Below are 27,994 nucleotides of genomic sequence, written 5' to 3'. Positions count from 1 at the left end.
TCCGAAAGATCAACGAAAGCAGAAGTTGGTTCTTTGAAAAAATAAACAAGATTGATAGACCACTGGCAAACCTAACAAAGAAAGAGAGAGAGAGAAACTTGATAACTCGTATCAGGAATGAAAAAGGAGAGATCACTACTGATATGACAGAGATTCAAAGGGTAATCAGAAACTACTTTGAAAAACTCTACGCCACTAAAAATGAGAACCTGGAAGAAATGGATAAATTCTTGGACTCTTATAATCTTCCACGGTTGAAGGAAGAGGATGTAGCATATCTAAACACCCCCATCACCATTGATGAAATTAAAACAGTAATCAAATGTCTGCCGAAAAACAAAAGCCCAGGTCCAGATGGATTCACTAATGAATTCTATCAAACTTTCCAAGAGGAACTACTGCCAATCTTGGCAAGACTCTTTCATGAAATTGAACAAACAGAAACACTTCCAAATAGCTTTTATGAAGCCAACATCACCTTGATACCTAAACCAGACAGAGACGCTACCAAAAAAGAAAATTACAGACCAATATCACTGATGAATGCAGATGCAAAGATCCTCAACAAAATCCTGGCAAATAGGATTCAATGCCTCATTAAGAAGATCATCCACTACGATCAAGTAGGTTTCATCCCAGGAATGCAAGGCTGGTTTAACATCCGTAAATCTATCAACATAATACACAACATCAATAACAAGAAAAATAAAAACCACATGATCATATCAATAGATGCAGAGAAAGCATTTGATAAGGTCCAACACCCATTCTTGATCAAAACTCTCAGCAAGATGGGAATGGAGGGAACCTTTCTCAATATAGTGAAGGCCATCTACCACAAGCCAGTGGCAAATATTATCCTCAATGGAGAAAAACTGAAAGCCTTCCCTCTAAATTCTGGCACAAGACAAGGCTGTCCTCTCTCACCACTCCTATTCAACATAGCACTGGAAGTACTTGCTATAGCGATTAGGCAAGAAAAGGATATCAAGGGAATCCAGATAGGAAAGGAAGAAGTCAAGCTCTCACTGTTTGCAGATGACATGATACTCTACTTAGAAAACCCTAAAGACTCTATCAAAAAGCTTCTAGAAACAATAGACTCATATAGCAAGGTGGCAGGCTACAAAATTAACACACAAAAATCAATGGCCTTTCTATACACCAACAGTAATAAAGAAGAAATGGACATTAAGAAAACAACCCCATTCACAATAGTACCACACAAACTCAAATATCTTGGAATCAACTTGACTAAATATGTGAAGGACCTATACAAAGAAAACTATAAAACTCTGCTCCAAGAAATAAGAGAGGACACACGGAAATGGAAACACATACCCTGCTCATGGATTGGCAGGATTAACATCATCAAAATGTCAATACTCCCCAAGGCATTATACAGATTTAATGCCATCCCTCTAAAGATACCCATGACATTCTTCAAAGAAGTGGATCAGACACTTTTGAAATTCATTTGGAACAATAAACACCCTCGAATAGCTAAAGCAATCATTGGGAAAAAGAATATGGGAGGAATTACTTTTCCCAACTTTAAACTGTACTACAAAGCAACAGTTATCAAAACAGCATGGTATTGGAATAAGGATAGGTCCTCAGATCAGTGGAATAGGCTTGAATACTCAGAAAATGTTCCCCAGAGATACAACCATCTAATTTTTGATAAAGGAGCAGGAAATCCTAAATGGAGCAGGGAAAGCCTCTTCAACAAGTGGTGTTGGCACAATTGGATAGCCACTTGCAAAAAATTAAACTTAGACCCCCAGCTAACATCATGTACAAAGGTAAAATCCAAATGGATTAAAGACCTCGATATCAGCCCCAAAACCATAAGATATATAGAACAGCACATAGGCAAAACACTACAGGACATTACAGGCATCTTCAAGGAGGAAACTGCACTCTCCAAGCAAGTGAAAGCAGAGATTAACAGATGGGAATATATTAAGCTGAGAAGCTTCTGCACCTCAAAGGAAATAGTGCCCAGGATACAAGAGCCACCCACTGAGTGGGAGAAACTATTCACCCAATACCCATCAGATAAGGGGCTAATCTCCAAAATATACAAGGCACTGACAGAACTTTACAAGAAAAAAACATCTAACCCCATCAAAAAATGGGGAGAAGAAATGAACAGACACTTTGACAAAGAAGAAATACGCATGGCCAAAAGACACATGAAAAAATGTTCCACATCACTAATCATCAGGGAGATGCAAATCAAAACAACGATGAGATACCACCTCACACCCCAGAGAATGGCACACATCACAAAGAATGAGAATAAACAGTGTTGGCGGGGATGTGGAGAGAAAGGAACTCTTATCCACTGCTGGTGGGAATGCTGTCTAGTTCAACCTTTATGGAAAGCGATATGGAGATTCCTCCAAAAACTGGAAATCGAGCTCCCATACGATCCAGCTATACCACTCCTAGGAATATACCCTAGGAACACAAAAATACAATACAAAAACCCCTTCCTTACACCTATATTCATTGCAGCTCTATTTACCATAGCAAGACTCTGGAAACAACCAAGATGCCCTTCAACAGATGAATGGCTAAAGAAACTGTGGTACATATACACAATGGAATATTATGCAGCTGTCAGGAGAGATGAAGTCATGAAATTTTCCTATACATGGATGTACATGGAATCTATTATGCTGAGTGAAATAAGTCAGAGAGAGAGAGAAAAACGCAGAATGGTCTCACTCATCTATGGGTTTTAAGAAAAATGAAAGACACCCTTGTAATAATAATTTTCAGACACAAAAGAGAAAAGAGCTGGAAGTTCCAGCTCACCTCAGGAAGCTCACCACAAAGAGTGATGAGTTTAGTTAGAGAAATAACTACATTTTGAACTGTCCTAATATTGAGAATGTATGAGGGAAATGTAGAGCCTGTTTAGGGTACAGGCGGGGGTTGGGTGGGGAGGAGGGTGATTTGGGACTTGGGTGATGGGAATGTTGCACTGGTGATGGGTGGTGTTCCTTTTATGACTGAAACCCAAACACAATCATGTATGTAATCAAGGTGTTTAAATAAAAAAAAAAATTAAAAAAAAAAAAAAAAAAAAAAGAAATAATTCCTGGCAGGCTCAGGGGATAAAAAAAAAAAAAAAAAAAAAAAAAAAAAAAAGAAGGAAATAACAAAGCTGAGAGCAGAAATCAACGAAGTGGAAACCCAAAAAACAATCCGAAAGATCAACGAAAGCAGAAGTTGGTTCATTGAAAAAATAAACAAGATTGATAGACCACTGGCAAACCTAACAAAGAAAGAGAGAGAGGAAACTTGATAACTCGTATCAGGAATGAAAAAGGAGAGATCACTACTGATATGACAGACATTCAAAGGGTTATCAGAAACTACTTTGAAAAACTCTACGCCACTAAAAATGAGAACCTGGAAGAAATGGATAAATTCTTGGACTCTTATAATCTTCCACGGTTGAAGGAAGAGGATGTAGCATATCTAAACACCCCCATCACCATTGATGAAATTAAAACAGTAATCAAATGTCTGCCGAAAAACCAAAGCCCAGGTCCAGATGGATTCACTAATGAATTCTATCAAACTTTCCAAGAGGAACTACTGCCAATCTTGGCAAGACTCTTTCATGAAATTGAACAAGCAGAAACACTTCCAAATAGCTTTTATGAAGCCAACATCACCTTGATACCTAAACCAGACAGAGATGCTACAAAAAAAGAAAATTACAGACCAATATCGCTGATGAATGCAGATGCAAAGATCCTCAACAAAATCCTGGCAAATAGGATTCAATGCCTGGTTAAGAAGATCATCCACTACGATCAAGTAGGTTTCATCCCAGGAATGCAAGGCTGGTTTAACATCCGTAAATCTATCAACATAATACACAACATAAATAACAAGAAAAATAAAAACCACATGATCATATCAATAGATGCAGAGAAAGCATTTGATAAGGTTCAACACCCATTCTTGATCAAAACTCTCAGCAAGATGGGAATGGAGGGAACCTTTCTCAATATAGTTACGGCCATCTACCACAAGCCAGTGGCAAATATTATCCTCAATGGAGAAAAAGTAAAAGCTTTCCCTCTAAATTCTTCCACAAGACAAGGCTGTCCTCTCTCACAACTCCTATTCAACATAGCACTGGAAGTACTTGCTATAGCGATTAGGCAAGAAACGGATATCAAGGGAATCCAGATAGGAAAGGAAGAAGTCAAGCTCTCACTGTTTGCAGATGACATGATACTCTACTTAGAAAACCCTAAAGACTCTATCAAAAAGCTTCTAGAAACAATAGACTCATATAGCAAGGTGGCAGGCTACAAAATTAACACACAAAAATCAATGGCCTTTCTCTACACCAATAGTAATAAGGATGAAATGGACATTAAGAAAACAACCCCATTCACAATAGTGCCACACAAACTCAAATATCTTGAAATCAACTTGACTAAATATGTGAAGGACCTATACAAGGAAAACTATAAATCTCTGCTTCAAGAAATAAGAGAGGACACACGGATATGGAAACACATACCCTGCTCATGGATTGGCAGGATTAACATCATCAAAATGGCAATACTCCCCAAGGCATTATACAGATTTAATGCCATCCCTCTAAAGATACCCATGACATTCTTCAAAGATGTGGATCAGACACTTTTGAAATTCATTTGGAACAATAACCACCCTCGAATAGCTAAAGCAATCATTGGGAAAAAGAATATGGGAGGAATTACTTTCCCCAACTTTAAACTGTACTACAAAGCAATAGTTATCAAAACAGCATGGTATTGGAATAAGGACAAGTCCTCAGATCAGTGGAATAGGCTTGAATACTCAGAAAATGTTCCCCAGACATACAATCACCTAATTTTTGATAAAGGAGCAGGAAATCCTAAATGGAGCAGGGAAAGCCTCTTCAACAAGTGGTGTTGGCAAAATTGGATAGCCACTTGCAAAAAATTGAACTTAGACCCCCAGCTAACATCATGTACGAAGGTAAAATCCAAATGGATTAAAGACCTCGATATCAGACCCAAAACCATAAGATATATAGAACAGCACATAGGCAAAACACTCCAGGACATTACAGGCATCTTCAAGGAGGAAACTGCACTCTCCAAGCAAGTGAAAGCAGAGATTAACAGATGGGAATATATTAAGCTGAGAAGCTTCTGCACCTCAAAGGAAATAGTGCCCAGGATACAAGAGCCCCCCACTGAGTGGGAGAAACTATTCACCCAATACCCATCAGACAAGGGGCTAATCTCCAAAATATACAAGGCACTGACAGAACTTTACAAGAAAAAAACATCTAACCCCATCAAAATTTGGGGAGAAGAAATGAACAGACACTTTGACAAAGAAGAAATACAAATGGCCAAAAGACACATGAAAAAATGTTCCACATCACTAATCATCAGGGAGATGCAAATCAAAACAACGATGAGATACCACCTCACACCCCAGAGAATGGCACACATCACAAAAAATGAGAATAAACAATGTTGGCCGGGATGTGGAGAGAAAGGAACTCTTATCCACTGCTGGTGGGAATGCCCTCTAGTTCAACTTTTATGGAAAGCGATATGGAGATTCCTCCAAAAACTGGAAATCGAGCTCCCATACAATCCAGCTATACCACTCCTAGGAATCTACCCTAGGAACACAAAAATACAATACAAAAACCCCTTCCTTATACCTATATTCATTGCAGCACTATTTACCATAGCAAGACTCTGGAAACAACCAAGATGCCCTTCAACAGACGAATGGCTAAAGAAACTGTTGTACATATACACAATGGAATATTATGCAGCTGTCAGGAAAGATGAAGTCATGAAATTTTCCTATACATGGATGTACGTGGAATCTATTATGCTGAGTGAAATAAGTCAGAGAGAGAGAGAAAAACGCAGAATGGTCTCACTCATCTATGGGTTTTAAGAAAAATGAAAGACACCCTTGTAATAATAATTTTCAGACACAAAAGAAAAAAGAGCTAGAAGTTCCAGCTCACCTCAGGAAGCTCACCACAAATAGTGATGAGTTTAGTTAGGGAAATAACTACATTTTGAACTGTCCTAATAACGAGAATGTATGGGGAAAATGGAGAGCCTGTCTAGAGTACAGGCGGGGGTCGGGTGGGGAGGAGGGAGACTTGGGACATTGGTGATGGGAATGTTGCACTGGTGATGGGTGGTGTTCTTTACATGACTGAAACCCAAACACAATTATGTATGTAATTAAGGTGTTTAAATAAATTTAAAAATATAAAAAGAATGCTAAGTCTACAATTCACATGTATTCAGAAGTTTATTCCCATTTCCATTATAAATAAAGAATATCTTTCCATTTCCTAATGACTTCGTTGTTTTTATTTTTTCCCAGGGTGGTTAGAATTGCCTCAGAGCATAATGGTCAGACTCCCAACATCTTGCTTGCCCTTCGTGCAACCATAATATATCTGTGACATTTATTGTGGGAAATTCCTGACAACAGTACTCAGAGCAATCAGAATTGCATCAGCATATGTAAGTAATGTTGTGATTTGATATAGCCATTGAACAATCATCCTGGTATCTTATAATTTTTGTATGTAAATAATGTATTTTATTAAATTGATTCCTATGGAGTTATCTTTCATGATATTGTAAATGAGTTTATTTTCTTGATTACATATCACTGTAAAATAGTAACAGTTATATTTCCTTTTTTCTAAATTGGATACTTTTTATCTTTTTTTATTGCCTAAATGTTGTAACTGGGACTTATGTTGTCCTGATATTAGCAGTAAGTTAATCACATTAGTCTTTACTATATTACTAGTCCAGTTTTTAAAATCATAAACAGATGTTCAATTTTGTCAAATACTTTCTGTATCTATTCATCTGATCATGTTTTTCATTTTCTTTTTGCTCATTGATTTGCATGTGTTAACCATTCTATATTATAATAAACTGCACTAATTGTATTTGGCTATGAAATATTATCAGTTTTTTACTTTTAGTTGTTTTGCTTGTTGTTTTGGAACCACACCTGGTGGTGTTCAGGGGTTACTACTGACATATTACATAAGATTATTTCCAGTAGTACTCAAAAAAGCATGTGGTACATTGAATCCAAGTTTCCCACTTGCAAAGCATATATTCCTATCAAAACTTGGCATCTGCTTATTTTCCCCACTCGAATATTAATTATAAAACTTCTTTAAAATTAAAACAAATTTGAGTTTCTTAAATCTTTTTTACCACTTAAAATCATATATTTTTCTATTCATAAAATATATGAATAATATAATATAATATAGCCCTCAAAATTGTTTGCCTTTACTTAACACCATTAACCTTAACACAAAATAAAGGAAGGAAATTATGTTTAATATATGTTCTTTCACGTTATTGATGATAAACTCCATCAACTGTTTGCTAGTTTATGAACTCACAATTAAATACATTTTATAAGCCCTTTTAGGCTTCTAAAGATCGAATTTCCCCCTCTTTCTTAGATGTACTGTTTTTTCTCTTATTATTTTTATGGTTAGGAAGAATTTTAGCTATTGAAAAGTTTACAGGTCATATTTATATTGTGAAGACTTAAAATGTATTTACAAATGCTTTCACACTCTTCTAGAAGAAAAACCTTTTTTCTGGCCTGAAAAGAAATTGATCTTTGTAATTCACTTGAAATAAATAACCCAGGTAAAAGCTACTGTGACTTTTAAGACTAACGCTGTTAGGTAGGGGGCTTTTTGACTTTTGAGATACTTATTCTGGGCTCAAACCTCCCTGCTGTGAGAAAGACTTGGTTTCATAAAAATAAAAAAAATACTGTGTAGCCCCAGTTGAAGTTAAAGCCAACACAATGTTTCCAAGATGTGTTCAACATAATATGAAAACGAATGCATGGTAAACTCCAGTGGAAAACATTGTTGATGAGTCCCATTTACATTCAGAAATGTGAAAGACCATAATAATAAGTTATTGTTGCTAATTTCTACAACCAAATTTTGTTGGTTTGCCAAGATGTTAGAGAAGAAATTGGAAGATGCATACTAGTTTAATTTTAATTGAATCTAATTGTACTTTGCAAATATTCAAAATCTTACAGTGCTAATTTTTTCTTTAATCTTTCCTTAAAATTGTAGTGGCAGATCTTGCTCATTTGTGTACTCAAACAATGTCAAATGTAATATAAAGTAGGTAATGTCAGAAAGGTCAAACACACATTTGCTTGCATCAAAATGCATCTGTTCCTTGCCCTTAGGCACTTTACAGACTTACAACCATCTGTTTAAATTGAGGTTCAGTCATACCACCATTGTCCCAGATTTTCATCCAATTATTTAGCATGACCCTTTAGCAGGCATAGAATAATATATTGTTTATTATTTGTTTTCAGGTAATAGATATGAATTTATTTTTTAAGTACAGCAAAAAGAAAATTTGTGTAAATGATTGTATCTCATATGAAGTCATTAAGTCATTGTTAGAAGGAAGGTTACTAAGCTATTTTTGCTAGTTGATCTTTCTGTTATATGTTAGTTTCTGAACTTCAGGTGGCTTCATTTAGGTGACTTCAAACTCGATGTGTTCCACTGGGATGACAGTATTGAATAATTTGAAATCCGGGAATTCCACATTCTGTGGTTGATACTGAGGAATTTTTTTGGACATAATTTTGGCTGCAAGGCCTTCTTGAATTATAAGAAGTTGTGGGGAGATATGAGAGAACTGCCTTCACTCTCTTGATAAAGTCCTAGTGATACCAGCCCAAATAATATATACCTGGAGTTTTGGTCATTTTGATGTCTTTGAAAAGATGATTGATTAAATGGTGAAGCTGGGCCATTGATGAAGCAGTGGCTGATGGGTAGAGATGGTGAGGTTTAGGCAGGGTGGGGACTTAGCCAGCCTCTCCTCCCAAGATAGCCCATGTTTAGCTACAAGGCCAGAGTACCCATAATTTTTTCACAGCTTAGTTTACATCTCTTTCAAGAATAGAGTGCATCCATTAAAATGGAAAAATATTACATATTCAAATGAGTTTTTATCTAATAGAGATAGGAACACATAAATTTTGTAATGCAGTGGGAACTTACACCATGAACATTGTCATAATGACTTGGCTTAGCCCCCAGAAGAACAGGCATTGTCCATTCACCCCTGAACCATGGATACCATTTATAGAAACAACCACTGTTGTCTATAGCATCACCAGGAAGCAAACCTCTACCAGGGAAGACCCTACCGCTGCCCTGGTATTGACTTACTCCAAAGAGGGTTCTTTTAACAAGCAGAGGACTTAGCAACAACAACCTGCTTTCAGTGCAGGGCTCTCCGCATTGCCTTCTTTTTTTTTTTTTGTGGTTTTTGGGTCACACCCGGCAGTGCTCAGGGGTTACTCCTGGCTCCATGCTCAGAAATTGCTCCTGGCAGGCACAGGGGACCATATGGGACGCTGGGATTCGAACCGATGACCTCTTGCATGAAAGGCAAACGCTTTACCTCCATGCTATCTCTCCAGCCCCTCCGCATTGCCTTCTAATGGTGAAGTGAAACTAGAGGACCTCCACATCATCCTGACTTCAATGGAGGATATGCACAGAAACCAGGATCTCTAACTACAGAAACTTGACACCAACAATAGCAATTGTGCGAAAAACTTTTACAGGAACCACAGAGAATGACTCAGGATTTGGACAATGTAGTATGCCTGGAGCTCAGAGTTGGTCTTATGCCAGAATACTTTAGGAGTAAGATCTCCCTGTATTTAGGCCAAGGATTTTCCTTTCTATTTTCCTCATATTTTGCTGTACCTATGCAAGCAACAACAATTGCCACTCACACACTTTTTTTACTGTACTTCTTTAATTCTTATCCTTGAAAAAAAAAAGAAGAGCTTACTAAACCTTCTGCTATTGCTTTAATAAATTCATTGGTGATACAAAAATTTTCACAAATATACTTGTTATTGAACTTTTTCTTCTTTCCTTTCTCTTTTATTTTTTTAGTTTTTCTTTCTATTATCTATTTTTAATAACTTTGCTTTTTGTCATCTTGAGACAAATGTATCATGATTAGTTATGCCAACTATGTAATGCATTTTCTTTAAATAAGTTTATAAATAAAAATAATAGAGTGCATTTATGGAGCTGACCAAATATAGACATGATTAGGCAACTGTAGGTCATAGTTTCAGCTGCCAGGTCTTCTGAAATTCAAAGTTCAAGCATTTTAAAGAGAAGAATATTGAGGTGGAGAGATAAGACAGCAGTTAAGGTGTTTAGTTTGCACAAAACTGACCTAAGTTTATTCCCTGGCATTCCATATGGTCTCCCACACCAAGCCAAGTGTGATTCCTGAGTGCAGAGCCAGGGGTTATCCTGAGCATCACTGGATATGCACTTAAATTAAAATAAATAAATAAATAAATAATAAGAGAAGAATTTTTAAAATTATCTAATAACATTTCCATTTTCCTAGATTGTTTTCATGTACTGCCAAACTCTTAAGACACTTAAGTATGCCATTTAATTGTCTATTTATGTAAGAAGAAATTGGAGAATGGAAAATGAGATAACATCTCAACTAGACACTAATTTCATCAAATGCTTAATTGAGAATCAAGTAATATAAATTAGTTAATACTTTTTGGTGATTTTCTACATCAACAGTTGATTTGGGGGGGGGGGGACGACAATGCTGGCAGTATTCAGGGCTTATTCCTGGTTCTGTGTTGAAGGCTCAGTCCTGCAGGGACTCAGGGAATCATATGTGGTGATAGGTTCAAACCAGATTCTACTGTACAGAAACTTTAGCTTCTACATACATAGATCTTTCTATAACCTGTGGTTATCCCTTCATTTATTCCCTATTTGCTCTAATTTTATGAATGCCTTTCCTTAATCTGGTAATTAACTAAAATTCTCTTTCAGAGTAAAAATATCTTTCCATATTTTCTGACTTTCTTGTCCCATGCCACACCGGATATTTGTTTCTATGTAGAGAAGAAAGATTATCTTTAACTCCTCTGTGCCTCTTATCTACTCATCTATACCTTGGCTCCTAGAATTTATAAGAATTTTTAAAAATCTTACATATTGCAAAATGTCAAGTTCCCACCAAAGAAATAAAGAGATAACAAAAGAGAGCCTTCTACTCATTTCCTCTTCCTGTTCTTTCTTTCTCGATTATAAAATGAAAGCTTCCAAACATATTACTGGAGGTCAAAAACATGCTGAAAAATTCCTAGAAGTGTATATGTCATACATTCCCAGAGTTCTTAGCAGAAATGTCTGAGTATGTCACTCAAACCTACCTCAGCCACAGAAACTGAGGAAAGAAGTTATCAGTGCATTCTAGTGTCATATAGATTGATCATGAGATGACTAAGTTTTCCGAGTGTAGATAGGAAGAAGGAAAAACAAATGTAAATATTAATTTGTGAATTTCTGAAGTAGATGATGGAGATACTGCTTGAAAATGTGAATGATATAAGGAAGACACGATGCAAATAGTTTTTTATAATAATAATTTTTATTTTGATGGGGCCGGAGAGATAGCATGGAGGTAAGGCTTTCATGCAGAAGGTCATGGGTTCGAATCCCGGCGCCCCATATAGTCCCCCGTGCCTGCCAGGAGCAATTTCTGAGCCTGGAGCCAGGAATAACCCCTGAGCACTGCCAGGTGTGACCCAAAAACCACACACACACACACACACACACACACACACACACACACACACACACACACACACACACACACACAAATAATTTTTATTTTGAGCAAAGTGGATTACAAATCATTCATAGTAGTATTTCAGGTACATAGTGACATTGAGTCAGGGGCATTCCCACCACCAATGTAAATAGTTTTTTAACAAACACATAAATATTTTTATTTGTTGCCTTTTTGCTGCTTTCTCTTAGGACATTATCATATTTGTCATTATGAATTCAAGCACTTTTAACAACACTGCAATAATATCTAAAAATAACACCTCTTTGAGGACTCCATTCAAATTTCTCTAATAATGTCTTTCCTCACTGACCCAGGAAACATTGTGGTTAGTCATCATTGTCTCCTTTTTTTTTTTTTTTACTAATTCAGGGGAGTTGTCTCAGCTGCTCTCTTTAATTATCCCAATAATCTTGTTGAATCCAGAGCAACTGTTCTAAAATTGCTCCCTATTCAAATTCTGATTACAATACAAAATATCAGCAAGAACAGTGCATAAGGCATATACTTCAGGGAGGGTGGGTATTTTTAAAAGGGGATTTTGATCTAGCTTTTGGGTTTTTTATTTTAAATTAAGGATATAAGCTAAAGCACCAAGCTGTTACTTAAGTGATCACTTCCTATGGTATAAGAAAACAATTTAAAATTTGGATTTTGAATAAATTTTATTATAGTTCATTCAAATAACTAAACTGTCAAGATTAGAGTATTTAAGAGAATAAAAATGTCATATTCTATAAAGGGGGCTCATCCTGGATGATGATTCAACTGTCCCATAGTAACAGATTTATCTTGAAAAAAGTTTTCATTTTTGAAGAATATCTGTATACAGTGAAATTATCTCTATTCTTCTATTCCTTATTGCTATTACTATGCACAAGCAACAGAACTATATAAAAGTGATTTTTGTTTGAAACACTTTTCCATTAAGTATGACTGACTTTATGTCATAAGTTAAAAAACATCTCTAGGGGCCGGCGTGGTGGCACTAGAGATAAGGTGCCTGCCTTGCCTGTGCTAGCCTAGGACGAACCCTGGCATCCAATATGGTTCCCCAAGTCAGGCGCAATTTCTGAACTCATAGCCAGGAGTAATCCCTGAAAGTCACCGGGTGTGGCCAAACAAACAAACAAACAAACAAACAAACAAAAACATCTCTAGAGGGGCCAGACAGATGTCACAGTGGTAGGGCATTTGCCTTGCACACAGCTGACCCAGGACGGACCGCGGTTCTATCCCCTGGTGTCCCACATGATCTCTCAAGCCAGGAGATATTTCTGAGAACATTGCTAGGAATAGCCCCTGAGCATCACTGGGTGTGGGCCCCCTAAAAGAAACTCTAGAAATAACATTGATATATATTTTTTTAAACTTTATTTATTGATTGGTTGATTGGTTGTGGGGCCATACCCCAGTGGTGCTTAGGGGTTACTCCTGACTGCACTCAGAAATAGCTGTTGGCGGGGCTGGAGCAGTGGCACAAGGAGTAGGACGTTTGCCTTGCCTGCCCTAGCCTAGGAAGGATCACAGTTCGATCCCCCAGCGTCCCAGATGGTCTCCCAAGCCAGAAGCAATTTCTGAGCACGTAGCCAGGAGTAACCCCTGAGCGTCACTGGGTATGTCACCCCCCCCCAAAAAAAAAAAAAAAGAAATAGCCACTGGCAGGTTGGGGGAACATATTGGATGCTGGGAATCAAAACCGGTCCCTCCTGGGTTGGCCACATGTAAGACAAATGCTGTGCTATCTCTCCGGCCCCTTGATAGTTGGATAGTTATGAGTTCATGAGCCAGCTAAGACAGGATTTGTCAACCCTTCTCAAAGTTTGGCCACCTGCCAATCTTGCCTCCTTCTTTTAGTCTCTCTCGCCTATTAGATAGTTCCCTTTTTTATAATATTTCATCTCTTTCATTTCATAGGTGAAATAATACAGTGAGATACATATTTCCCTTCATTCAATACCACTGATATAGAGAACTATTCAAACAATTTCCAGTATTGTAAATAAATATTTTCTTAAGTACCTCGTAGGTTCTTTTACAACCTCCACGTCTGTCAGCTTTCAAGTTCTATTTCATCAATAAGTTTTAAGCATAAGTAGCTTTATTTTTAAGAGCAAAGAGTTAAAATTCAAGATGTGTTCTTGCTGAAACCTATATATCGTCTAATAGAATAATTTCTAATGGTAAAACTTTGAAATTTTAGTATGCTGAAATATTGTCTTCCCATACAAACACATCTGGGGAGAGACAGTCCAGATATCTGTTCCAGCATGTATGGAATTTTTTAAAATATGGAGAAAGCAAAGAATATGTAGAGCTGTTTCAAGCAGATGATTATAGTTTTAAGAACAGCATATGAGAAAGTAAATATGCTAACATTGTTTATTACAATAATGTTGAAATACTACTTTATTTTAAAACACATTTAGAAGGCATTTCTTAGAAACTGCTGATTCCATGCTAGCCCCATGTTTAGCAAAGATAGAGCTTTAAGAAATTATATCAGCATTTCCTGGACTGAAAGAAGAATTGGAAGACATAGATTAGAAATTCATTAAATGCCCTGTTAAATTACAATATTTAGCCACTAAATGTCTTTAGAGATTAGTATTATAGTGGAAAATGCCTTTTAATTTAAATAAAGTTCCGTTAATGTAAATGAGGAGTTACATAATTATGAGATCAACTGTTTCAGCTTCTGCCAACAAAAACAATTTATGCATGGAATAAATTCCCCTATGTTCTTTCTTCTTTAATGACTCAAGTAATGTTTTTTATGTCTCATATAATTAAAAAGTAATGCAAAAGTCATATCATATTATTGCTTATTCAAAACTATCTAATATAGATATTAGATAAGACTCTTGTCTTGCACTCACAACTCAAGTTTAATTTCTGTGTCCCATATAGTTCCATAGCATTGCCAAGAGTAATTCCTGAGTGCAGAGCCAGTAGTAACATCTGAGTAGTTTCTGGTGTGAATCCCCAAAATTTTAAAAATAAAAAAAATTGAGTTTTTCTTTTCTATTATAGGAAGTGTTTCTACTTACAGAAAAGGGGGAAATAGAAGTAAAATTATTTAAAATAACTTTTAAATATGTAAAAACATTTTACGTCTTATAAAAAGAAATTGAAAATCTGTAAACTATAATATAATATATTTTGTCAGCTTTAATTCAAACAATCATTGTTAACTTAAATATTCTATTGGTTATCAATAGAGTTTAAATTCCATTTCTATTAATTAGAGTCCATTTTGGAACAATTTGCTTTTTGTTGTTCCCATTATATATCTCTTTTTGTTTGTTTGTTTTTGTTTTTTGTTTTTGGGCCACACCTGGTAATGCTCAGGGGTTACTCCTGGCTATGTGCTCAGAAGTTGCTCCTGGCTTGGGGGACCATATGGGACACCGGGGGATCGAACTGTGGTCCATCCAAGGCTAGCGCAGGCAAGGCAGGCACCTTACCTTTAGCGCCACCGCCCGGCCCCCCCCATTATATATCTCATTCATCTTTAAATTATATACTTTCATTCTGTTTTTAAAATTCCAGAATAAATAATCTTCTATTACTCATAAATACCTACAAAAATTTTATCTACAATTGTCACATTATACTTTATTTACAAATATCATTATTTACCTCAAGTTCCACAGCAGTTTTGTACTTAAGCTACAGGGAACATAATGTAGTAAATTAAAAATTTTACTACCCAGATTGTCTTTCTCCTGCTCCTATGGAACATTCATTTTCACCAGCTGTTAACTGCATTAGCCTAAAATCTCAGAAATCATAAAAATTTATTTTCTAAAAGAACTCCACTGCCCAGGTTTGGATCCCTGGTAGTAAAAGAAAAGCCAATATTAATGACAGATTTAACTAGTTCACAACAACTTAAAAATGTTTATTCCAGATCCAGTGTGCTCTTGGGAAGATTTTGAAATCTATGTTGCTACTGTCCTGTACTTTATCAGTTGTTCCTTCTACTCAACTGTCTTTCTCCATGCAACTTCACAGTTCCATAGTGAAGATCTAGTAAACTACTGGCACATGAATACCTTTTTTTAGAGTTGCTTTTCCTAAGAAATTTAATATATAATATTTATGTGTCAGAAATTTTTTGAGATAGCACTATGTTTGTCATTTAACAAAAAATCATATAACCCATGCTATTCTAGAGTATTGTTTAATTTCATCAGCATTAAAATGTATGAGATGCAAATGAAAATGAAGTTAACTGCAGATAAAATATCTTGCCTTCGAGAGGCTTAGTTTGCGATCCAAAATAGTACAATAACAACTTAATATAAATGAGTAATATTATCAAAGAAAGCAATATAGGAAGAGAAGGATGTCTACCAGCACAGGTGGAAAAAAAGCTTTTAAGAGATGAAAAATAGGTGTGGTTACCAGAACATATATAAAAAACTTTTTCCCTAGAAACTAATATATTTGTGAGGAAGAACAGTGAGCATACAAAATTCAATTGAGGAATACCCTGGATATATTTAGCAGTACAGAAAATGTCATATAATATAACCAGGTATGCAGTTATATGAACATGTAATGGAAATAAAAAAAATGATCAGACTTGAACACCAAACCCAAAGTCAATAGCAACAGAATAGATACTTAATTTACAACAAGCTGTAAAGTGGAGACCAGTTACACTAGTATTCTGGGGGACATAGGAGGGAGATATGGGATGCATATTGTGAACAGGGATGGAGGGAGGACAACACTGGTGGTGAGAATGCCCCTCATTCATTGTCACTATGCACTGTAAACAGTACTGTGAAAGATTTGTAATGCAGTTCAGTCACAATAAAAATTTATTAATAAAAATATATAACCAGGTATGTATTTTTAATTAGTATTAAGAGAACAATGAATTAAAGTTGAGAATTCCACGACAATATTCTTCACTGACTTGTACTATCTAGTCAAACACATGGGGTCTATATCAATACAAGATATTCTAACGGATCTGCTTTGGCCTAGTCAGTCAATAGAATTAAGGAGGTGATTTCTTTAGGAAAAAGTTGTTTTAGCCTCCAGACTTGAGGCAAATTTATTTTACTATTTCTTAACCCAGAGAGTCCTTTTAAGTTTGAAGGGAGGGGTTGCAGGCAGGGATGGGAAAGAGAGGAAGTTTCAAAAGCTTTGAGAGGGATAATTAGTATTTTAAAAAAAGTAAAAGTGCATAGCTCTTCTTGAAGGCAATCAAGCAATGAAAAAAGTTAAATAATGACTGAGTGTGAGAATTCCAAAGTCCAGTTGACTGCTACTCAAAAGCCAGTCCTAGACAGAACAAGAGTTGCTGTGAGAAAGATAGGTTTGCTCAGGTGTTAACCACCTGAGAAGATGACAGATTTATTGTTCTCCCTAAACTGTCTTATTCTTAAGCTAAGCTTTGAAGCAGGTTTATATAAGGAAAAATAGCTAACAAGACAGTTGGTATTAGGAAAGGACTCACTGAGATGATGTTAGCTGACACCGTAAGATTAATAATGGACATCTATTTATTATGGTAAAAACTATAGAATAGCCATTTCTATTTATATGCATCTGTGTGACAGCCTATAGTGATCTATTTACAGAAAACCTGGTGTATATTCCCTCAATTTGTCTGTGACTAACTCCTGGCTTAATACACACCATTAAATACACCATATATAAAATATACTACATTGCATTAAATAATAGACAAGAAAAAGTCCATTGAGAGTGTAAAGCTGCAAGAGTATATATGAGGATGGAATTGCTAAGACCTGCTCACTTAGATGAGGGTGAAAGACCACCAATTTTAGACCTACTACAAAAACTAAAAGACATCTTAGAGAACAGTTTTCAATAACCCAGTTGCAGAAAAACCCCACCAGATTAACAGAGAATAGATTGAAAGTAATTTGAGAATCTAAGTCTGTTAAACCCAGGTCTATTTTAAAGTATTAAAGAGACCCTAAAAAGTAAGGTAGACACAGGTGGATGCATTGAAAACTTTTGTCCCAATCTTCTGAGCCTTTGGGGGCTCAAAGTGGATCCCATTATTTTCAAATGAAGCCTAATTTTTGGTTATTGGGTCACACTCAGTGGTACTCAGGGGTTACTCCTGGCTCTGCTCATGAATTGCTTCTGGCTCTGGGGACCATATGGGCTGCATGCAAGGCAAACACCCTACGGCTGGGTTATCACTCCAGCCCACATTTCCCTTATCTGAAGATATAGCAGAATCAACAGATGACTTGTAAGTATGACAGCTAAATACCACTCAGGACCTGTATTCCTTTGCACTCCTGTCCAAGATCAGTAACTAGTAAATTCTTAGAAGTATTTGGCTAAGGGCCTCAAGCAGGGGTCTCAAATTTGCGGCCCACAGGCCATTTCCGGCCCTCCGTACAACATTTTGTGTCCCTGCCTTAGAGGAATCTTTTTTTGTTTTGTTTTGTTTTAGTTGTTTGGGTCACACCCCCCAATGTTCAAGTCTTACTACTGACTTTGCACTCAAGGATCACCCGACTTTGCCTCCTGCGACCCCCAGATAAATTGAGTTTGAGACCCCTGGATCTGCTTTGTCGTGCTAGCCTAGGACTGACTATGATTCGATCCCCAGGCATCCCATCTGGTCCCCCAAGCCAGGAGCGATTTCTGAGCACAGAGCCAGGAGTAACCCCTGAACTTTTTCACCGAGTGTGGCCCAGAAAACAAAAACAGAAACCAAAAAACAAACAAAAAGAAGTATTTGGCTACTAAGTGAGGCTGGAGCAATAGCACAGCGGTAGGATGTTTGCCTTGCACTCGGGAGATCCAGGAAAGACTTGGTTTGATCCCCAGAGTCCCATATGGTCCCCCTAGCCAGGAGCAATTTCTGAGTGCTTAGTCAGGAGTAACCCCTGTGTGTCACCAGGTGTGGCCCTTCAAAAAAACCAAAACCAACCAAACAAAAAGTATTTGGCTAGGTATCTTATAAACACTACTGACAAGCAAGGGAATTTCTTTCCAAGAATATTTAGACCTAATAGGAAGCATTAGAACAGAACATAATTGAATCTGGATTTTACCATTGCTGAATCTTAGACTCAGAGGAGTAGTACAGGGTCTTGGAAAATATGCCTTGCAGACATCTGGTAATGTGTTAAAAATCCCAGAGGCCTACATTGTGCAAGACACAGTTTCAAATAATCTGTAATTGCTGTTTTTGCAACAAGCAATTTCTGGTTATACAGTTGTCTGTGAGTATCACAAGAATGGGTTTGGCCCTTGTCAAGTACTACAACTGAAAAATGATGCGTGAATGTCATGTTCAGAAATTATGACCTCTAACAAGCATGTGTGTCAGCACTGCAGCAACCCTGGAGACCACAGCAACTGTAACTTTTTTCTTCAACTAACGGTGTTAACCTCGAGGTACCTATGTGTAAACTCCAACTATGAGACTGCAAACTGTAGACACTACAGTTAAGTGTGTGAGATCATAATCTTTTGTGTAACAGTGAGTATCACAGGCAAGCATGGGTGCAACCCCTGTTACTTCAAGAATGCCATTATCATGTAGAAAGCGTGGCACAAATAGCAGGAAAGTACAGTTATGGCAGGAAGGGCACCTCTCTGACAATGGTAGTTTGAAAAAAATGATCTCTCTGTACAATAACTGGGTGCTGAAAGGAAACAAAGTGATATGCATGATATCCCAATTGACTTAGTTAAATTAATATGAGTCCTTGATGGTGGTGGATGGAGTGGAGAGGCCTTTCTTCTCCAGCCCAGTGTCTGCTTTCCCTTTCAGTTGGCAGTTCTATTGGTTCAGGGTAGTGGCAAGGAAATGACCCACAGCAGTCAGATTTCAGGAGATATCAGCTTTTTTTTTTTTTTTTTTTATCACACCAGCAGCACTCAGAGGTTACTCCTGGCTTTAAGCTCAGAAATCATTCCTGGCAGGCTCAGGGGACCATATAGGATGCCAGGATTCAAACCACTGACTTTCTGCATGAAAGGCAAACTCCTTACCTCCATGCTATCTCTCCGGCTTCTGCTATCAGCTTTATTACAAGATTCTTACCACTATGTGTGGTTCTAAGCTTCTAAGCTAACCTTTTAAGCAGCCTCCCAGCTTCCCTGCATTTAATCATGACTCTGCTCACTCCATGCTGCCTACTTCTGCTGAATCTCTCCTGCAGAATCTCTCATTGAATCCCCCCTTTACACCTGTATGGTTTGTCAGCACCCAGACACAAGGCTGCTGTGATAGGGAGCAGCCCTAGGGGCAGAGAGGAGAAGCTAGTGGGCAGGCAAGTGGAACAGCACGTGGCTCCAGCCCTGGGTTCTGCAGGGCTTGGAGTTCCATGAAGCAAAGCCATGTGGTGAGCCCACATGGCCTGGGAAGATTCCACAGTGTATTGATGTCTGAACAATTTGGTGATGGGATAAAAAATTTAAAAAAAAGAGGGGGAGAAAACAGTGAAGCCCAACTGAGAAGCTGATTTTTTAAAACCTCCTGAATTTGAACTGTTTCAGGTTATATCTTCATCAGTTGTGTCATTGTCTTGCTGGTTTAAATGTTTTATAGTTTTCCATAATTAATTGCATAATATTTTACTGTTTGTCTTAATGTAGTAGCCTTTTTTCAAACTGTATTTTCTGTATAAATGTTCTTGTGTTTTCAAACTGTATTTTCTGTATAAATGTTCTTGTAATTTTGTTTAGGGAAGTTTAATAAAAAGAATTAGGATGTTCCAGTGTAAAACTGCTTAGTAAATGGCATTAAGCATTTTAATCTACAGGTGTATTTAGCAGAAAAATTATTTTTTGGGATGTGGGCTGGTTTGACCATCAGGTAAGATTAGCATTTAGCCTGGGCAGTGTGTGTGTGTGTGTGTGTGTGTGTGTGTGTGTGTGTGTATTTTGCTGCGATAGCCCTTTTTGTATGATTGTTTGCCTTCAAATTTTTCTAAGTAAACTTTGATCCATAAAAATAACTTTTTGAACAAAATTTACTTAGAAAGACATGGGAACAGAAGATATGAATGAAATTGGGGACACTGATGGTGGGAAATGTGCAGTGGTAAAGAAATTGGTGTAAAAAGATTGTATGTCTGAAATTCAGTCATAAAACAACTTTGTGTATCTCACAGTGATTCAATTTAAAAATTATTAAAATAAAAATATTTAAAAGAATTATCTTGCTTAACTTGAAAAAAAAAAAAAGAGGTCTTCCAGTGAGTTTTTCCTTTAAGTAACAAGTTTTTCTGTTCAGACATTACTCCTTATAGTTTTCTTATTTCTGTTCTCATACTCTCTTGTATTTTTATTGATGGGCTATTCTTTTGTTTCTTTGAGCTCATTAAACATCTGAAACATTTTCACTCAAATTCTTTTCAGAGAGATTATATAGGTGGCTGTTACTGACTGAGTTTTCAAAGGATCATAGTCTTTGCCTACCACTTGTAGTGAGGCTCTTCACTTCTTTACCATAGTTGAGATTATTTTTGAGGTTAATTAATTAAAAAAATATTTTCAAATGTGAATATGAAAAATTTTAAAGTTTAATTTCTCTCTTGACAAAGTAACAGTAACAATCATTATTATTTTTTGCCTAAAAAATCTCCAATAAGGTCAAGGATATCATTAATTAAAATCTGAGTCATTAATCCTGAGGCTTTAAAAATACTATTTTTAGAAAAATAGTACTTAAAAATAGTACTGAACTTAAAACAATGTTGATTAATCAAAAACTAATTTAAACTCTTCGTATTATGAAGCTTAGACCTGCAGGAAATTGTGTGCAGACTGGGTGGGGACACTAGAGTTGAATTTTTCCTTTGAAGTAAATGCATATTTAAACTGACATTTTGTTTTCTCCATAAGTTAATGTCTGAAAATAAAAACAATCATTTATTAAAATGCCATTTATCAATATGCTAGCTATTAAAAGAAACCTGGATTACAGAGTCATTCATTTTATAATTAGAAAACTCTATTAGGTTATTGTTGAATTATATTATTCTTTATCATGCACTTATTTAGATTTCTTTTTTTTTTTTTTTTTTTTTTTTTTTTTTTGTGGTTTTTGGGTCACACCCGGCAGTGCTCAGGGGTTATTTCTGGCTCCATGCTCAGAAATTGCTCCTGGCAGGCACAGGGGACCATATGGGACGCCAGGATTTGAACTGATGACTTTCTGCATGAAAGGCAAACGCCTTACTTCCATGCTATCTCTCCGGCCCCACTTATTTAGATTTCTAACAGCATGGTAAAGAGTTGTTTTGAGCAAAATAATCACAGCAGTACTTGAATTTATTCAAGACAAATTTGAGGGCAAGTTCAAGAAAAATAAATTTCCTTGCTGCTTCTTTTAAAGAACGTTCAGGAAGTTTTGATGCTTCTGTATTTATCAGTGTACATCCTAGTTATTAGTAGTTTTAGTAATCCTAGTTATTATTTCTTTTTTCTTTACTGCTATAGCCAGTCACGGGATTGTTTGTATTCTCAAATGGATGTCAGTGGCTGTTAACACAGTCTGTTGTATAAACAAATGAGTGAATCAAATATCCAAGTAATTGACCAGTAGTTCTACTAGTAATTCTTTGTATAGTTTCATGTCATAAGGTCAATATTTATGTAAATTCAGTGTTGCATAGATTAATTTGCTACTCCCAAAACTTTTCTATTAGTCTCAGTTATAAAACATCCTATTTGAAGACAGTTGAGCTCACCTTCTGAATCTGTTTTATAATTTCATCACAGTAAAATTCATCTCTTTTAACACTGTGAGTTATTTAAGAGGGAAATTTATCCAAATTTCCAACCCAAAGTTCCAATCAGAGAGAAATTCAGGAGTGATCTTTTTTGTGTATTTATGTGTCTATAGTTTGGGGATTATTCTTGATATAACACATGGCATTAGCTGGGTACAACTTTGTGATCATAAGGGAAACTAAACATAAGATAAACATAATCACAGAAGCCAAAAATGGCTATACAGAAACAGTGAAAGCTTTGATCAAATACTATGACTTGACTTTTGAAGTTATCTGAACAGAAAAATTACTTTTATTATTTGAGTTTCCTTTCTGATACATCTGCAATTATTTGCTAATATTAAAAATTATTGAATTAGCATTGGTTTATCAGACTATATATTTGGGGGGAATAATTTTGTGCCACTTCAATATATGTTTCCGTACTGAACCTCTAACAAATTTTCTATCACAGTTAACTTGATATCTCCCCCCACTACTTCTTTCATTAATTTTATTTCAGGCACTGTGGTTTACAAAACTTACTGGTAGAGTTTCACACATTAAAGTATTAAAACACCAAACCTTTAACCAGAATGTTCATATCTCTCCACTATGGTCCCAATATCTCTATCCTACAGGCTTCTCCACTTCTAGCCTCTCCTCCTTTTGTAATCCCAGTTCTGTGCACAAAATCAAAGTGTTTTTTTTTTCTTTTTTGCAGTGATCTTGGTGTTTGTTTTGTCAATTTTATTCTTTACTTGTTTATATGTGTTATGCAGACATTCATTAGTCTGGTGTAATTCCATTTGTTTATTTTTGTCTCTGCTGTTGGAGTCGGTTTCTCAACAATATCACAGAAAGTCAATACCATGGTGACCTGTTTATTGCAATGGATTTTATGATTTGGAGTCTTGCATCAATGTTTTTAATGCATTTTGAGTTAATCTCTCTGTGGGGGCTGGTTTCCCAGGGGTTGCCTGCAATTCACAGTATTCACCATGTTCATGTGACTCTGAAATAGACAGTAGGTGGCAGGGATGTTGCGCAAGGAACAGTGTCATGGAAGAAGGTTCATAGGGACAAGGAGTTTGAATAGCCCCTTGGATCAATCTGAGTCAGACAGTACCTGAACTGCTAGCATAATTGAGCTGCATTCCCTGCCAGCTTTTATTAGCCAGAATTAACAGAACAAAGGTAACTCACCTCAGGGGCAGGGTTGCAGTAGCTAATGTCTGTTATGTTAATTAAACTTAGGTGATTCCCTAATCAATTCAAGGTGGTTTTTACCGTTCCAATGGGTCAGGGGGGATAAGGGATATCAGGGAGTAATCAAAGAATCAGGTACAGGTATCTATAACTCCCTTTATCTATTTGTTTAGGAAGACCCATGCATGGAGAACATCAGATAGTAATCAACTGATGAAATCTTAGAGGAACAAACAGGGAGGCAATGGTCTTTTGCAATTGCTGATCAGAGTCACATGTCAAAAAATCCTTCCTCGAGCCAGGTCCCTCTAGAAAAAGTCAGTTCATTTGGGCAGTCTGGTTATAAGTAGTGGTTCCCTTTTTCTGCAGCACTATTCACAATAGCCAGGCTCTTGAAACAACCAAGATGCCCTTCAATAGATGAATGGCTAAAGAAACTGTGGTACATATACACAATAGAATATTATGCAGCCGTCAGGAGAGATGAAGTCATGAAATTTTTCTATACATGGATGTACATGGAATCTACCATGCTGAGTGAAATAAGTCAGAGGGAGATAGAGAGACGCAGAATAGTCTCACTCATTTATGGGTTTTAAGAAAAATAAAAGTCATTTTTGTAACAATCCTCTGAGACAATGAGATGAGGGCTGGAACTTCCAGCTCACTTGATGAAGCTCACCACAAAGAGTGGTGAGTGCAGTTATAGAAATAACTACACTGAGAACTACCATAACCATGTGAATGAATGAGGGAACTGGAAAGCCTATCTAGAGTACAGGTGGGGGTGGGGTGGGATGGAAGGAGATTTGGGACATTGGTGGTGGGACTGTTGCACTGGTGAAGAGGGGTGTTCTTTACATGACTGAAACCTAATCACAATCATATTTGTAATCAAGATGCTTAAATAAAGATATTATAAATAAAAAAATCTCAACACACACAAAAAAAAGAATCTGAAAGGAGAAGCCAAAGTGATAGCACAGTGGTAGGGCATTTGCCTTGCACTCTCACAACCCGGGAAGATCCTGGTCCATCCCTGGCACCCCAGATGGTCCCCCAGCCTGCCAAGAGAGAATTCTGAGCACAGAACCAGAAGTAATCTCTGAGAGCCGCTGATTGTGGCTTACCCCATCCCCAAATCTGAAAGGATATAGGGGAGGAGAGGCCACTCCAAAGCCAAAAAATGAAATTGCTAGAGAAAAGACTTTGCTTGTGACACAGACACACATACACACATACACACATACACAGTTGATTAGTACCCGCATAGGCTACAGCTGGTTGAAAGGATGAGGGGCCTCAGTGGGTGAGACTGGGGGAGAATAATTGGAATCTTAATGGCTGTCTTTCACTGACTTCCGCCCTAGCCCTAGTTACATTAGTAACTTCTGCACCTTTTTCTCCTTTTCACAATATTACCCTCCACAGTCTTCCCATCTCTTAACACTGCACACAAACTTCCTGGAGTTATTTGTCTTAATAGATGTCCGGCGAGCAATAACCTCCTCTTCATCTTTAGTGTTATTTCTGTTAATAAATTAATAAGCATTCTGAACATTGAACCGTTTAGCAGTACCCATGACATGGATTTCTAGCACTGGCTTATCTGTCTTTGCCCCAATAATCCCGCAAGGTCCTGTTCCGGCCCTCAGAAAGTCTTTTGAGAGAGAACTCTTCATTACTGTATCCTGAACACACTTGTCACACATCACTCATATAATATAATTTCACTCATCCTGCCGGGTCCAGTACTGGTCTTGGGAAAGTTTTTGAGTAAGAACTCTTCATTACTGTAATAGTACTCTTCCCTTCTTGAAGCATGTGCATGGGAGAATTTTTTTTTTTTTTTTTTGGTTTTTGGGTCACACCAGGCAGTGCTCAGGGGTTATTCCTGACTCCAGGCTCAGAAATTGCTCCTGGCAGGCACGGGGGACCATATGGGACGCCGGGATTCGAACCGATGACCTCCTGCATGAAAGGCAAACGCTTTACCTCCATGCTATCTCTCCGGCCCCGCATGGGAGAATTTTTAATGGACATGCTATGTTCAGTCCATCGTGAGAAATGTTGATAAATACCCTAAAGCAGCATGAGGCAATTCAGAAAGGTGGTTATATATGTCAATGCTTCCATAGATAGCCTGGGACATTCAGCGCATAAGTCGGTGTTGATATGGTGATGCCTGTTTTATGGTGATGCACCTCTTTGGGTGCCATTATATGGGGGCTGGTTTTCCAGAAGCTGCCTGCAGTCCCTAGTATTTTCTGTGATCATGTCAATTATGAAATGGATGGATCAGCAGCAGGAACATTGCACACACACACACACACACACACACACACACACACACACACACACACACACACACACTAAAAACAAAAACAAAAACAGAGAGTAGTCACAGGAGAAGGTGCATAGGGGCCAGGGGTTTGAACAGCTCCTTGAATTGATCTGAAGCAGCTAGTAGTTAAGCAGCTGGAATAGCTGACCGCTTTTCCAGCACACTTTTATTAGCCAGAGTAATTCACCTAAAAGGCAGAGTTGACCCAGTTAAATTCTTATGTTAATTAAACCTAGGTGGGACCCTAATAAAGCCTGGGTAAAATTTTAAAACTTAAAAGGGTGTGAGAAGAAAAAAGAAAATCAGGGAGTGATTTAAAATTCAGATACATTTGTCTATATCTATCTACATATGTAGTAGTGAGTCCTTTTCAAGTTTTTTGCATGTGGTCATTATGGCTTTTTAGGGTTTATTTTATTTTATTTTTTTGCGTGAGAAGTTGGGTCATGGCTGGCGGTGCTAAGGTCTTAAACCTTGCTCTGTGCTTACTCTTGGTGGATTTCAAAGACCAGAGCTAACCTCTGCTGGATACAAAGCAAGCACCCTGCGGCTCTCCTATCTCTCTAGCCATCTCAACATTTGTTGAAGAAACTTACTTTTTCCATTTCATGCATTTGCTCATTTACCATGATTAAAATGTTCTTATGTGTGAGGTTTTGATTTTGGGGTCTTAATTCCATTCAGTTGATTCATGCCTATTTTTATTCCACTTTCATACTGTTTAGATTATTATTGCCTTGTAATATATAATGAAGTTGTGGAATATGATGCATCTATATATTGTTTAATTTAGGGGACTGTGGGGGGTTAATTACAGATTTTTGTGATTCCATATGAAGCTCAGTAACACTTGTCCTATTCCTTGACAAATTGTATTAGAAATCTTAGCAAACATACATAGAATCTGTCAATTCTTTGGATAGAATGGCCATTTTAACAAAACTGCTTCTCTAAATCAATGAGCATACTTATATTTTAAATGATAGAATTGATATTTAAACCTGAATATAGGAAAAATTAGGCAGCAGATCTGTTCAGAAGTAAGAAAATATACTTATTTTGTTTTGTAAATGATTCAATGTAAAATAGTCTATAGAAAATGAACTATCTACATTTGTGCTGATTTTTTTCTAAAGCAAAAAATTGAAAGTGGACTAAATTTCAAAATTTGTCATTTCTCTAAGAATCAGAGCTAATGAAGAATACTTTCTCTGCTGGGGATTTTCAAAGAAGTTTTTGTTTAATTAATGCCATTTAATATTTTTATAAATCCATGAAGCTAGAACTACTTTCCCATTCATTTCACACAGGAGAAATTAAAGTCTTCAATACAAGTGGTGACCACAAGATTAGATCCCAGAGATCTGGCTTAAAGTATCCTTGTTTGACCATTATACTTTACTGCTGCTCTAAGATAAAAGTTGCTACTTAGGAAAAAAAATGCAGCTTTAGTGGTAGATGAGCTACTGTTTACATGCTGCTATCTGTCCTCATAAAAGAGAAACAATAGAGATGTGTTAACCTTTGCTATTGCTCATAAAGCATTTTAAAATCCTAAGGATTTATAATATTAAATAGTATTAATTGTAGAACATGAAGGAAATTCTAAAATCATCTTACCTGTATAAAAATAGATTAGATGACATCAGAATATCAGGGCTATGATTCAAATAATTGACATGTGTTTGCGTATCTGAGACACTGAGAATCACACTCCCTGAGCATCTCAAGGTACAGTCCTAATCCTGGTAAACATGATGTCTCCACACCCAAATAAACAGACTAGATAGCAGAATACGTTTTATGATAATGTTTACTACTTCTTATTCTGTAATTTAGGGTTTTTTAATTATTTTCTTTGTAATTAATTATTTTTGTTTTTGTTGTGCCACCTACAAGAATCTAGGGTCTCCCATACATGTGCTCCAGTGCTGCATCATATC

This window comes from Suncus etruscus, chromosome 1 (genome assembly GCF_024139225.1).
Source record: "Suncus etruscus isolate mSunEtr1 chromosome 1, mSunEtr1.pri.cur, whole genome shotgun sequence".
In the NCBI taxonomy this organism is placed as follows: domain Eukaryota; kingdom Metazoa; phylum Chordata; class Mammalia; order Eulipotyphla; family Soricidae; genus Suncus; species Suncus etruscus.
Note: the sequence above shows the minus strand (reverse complement) of the source record.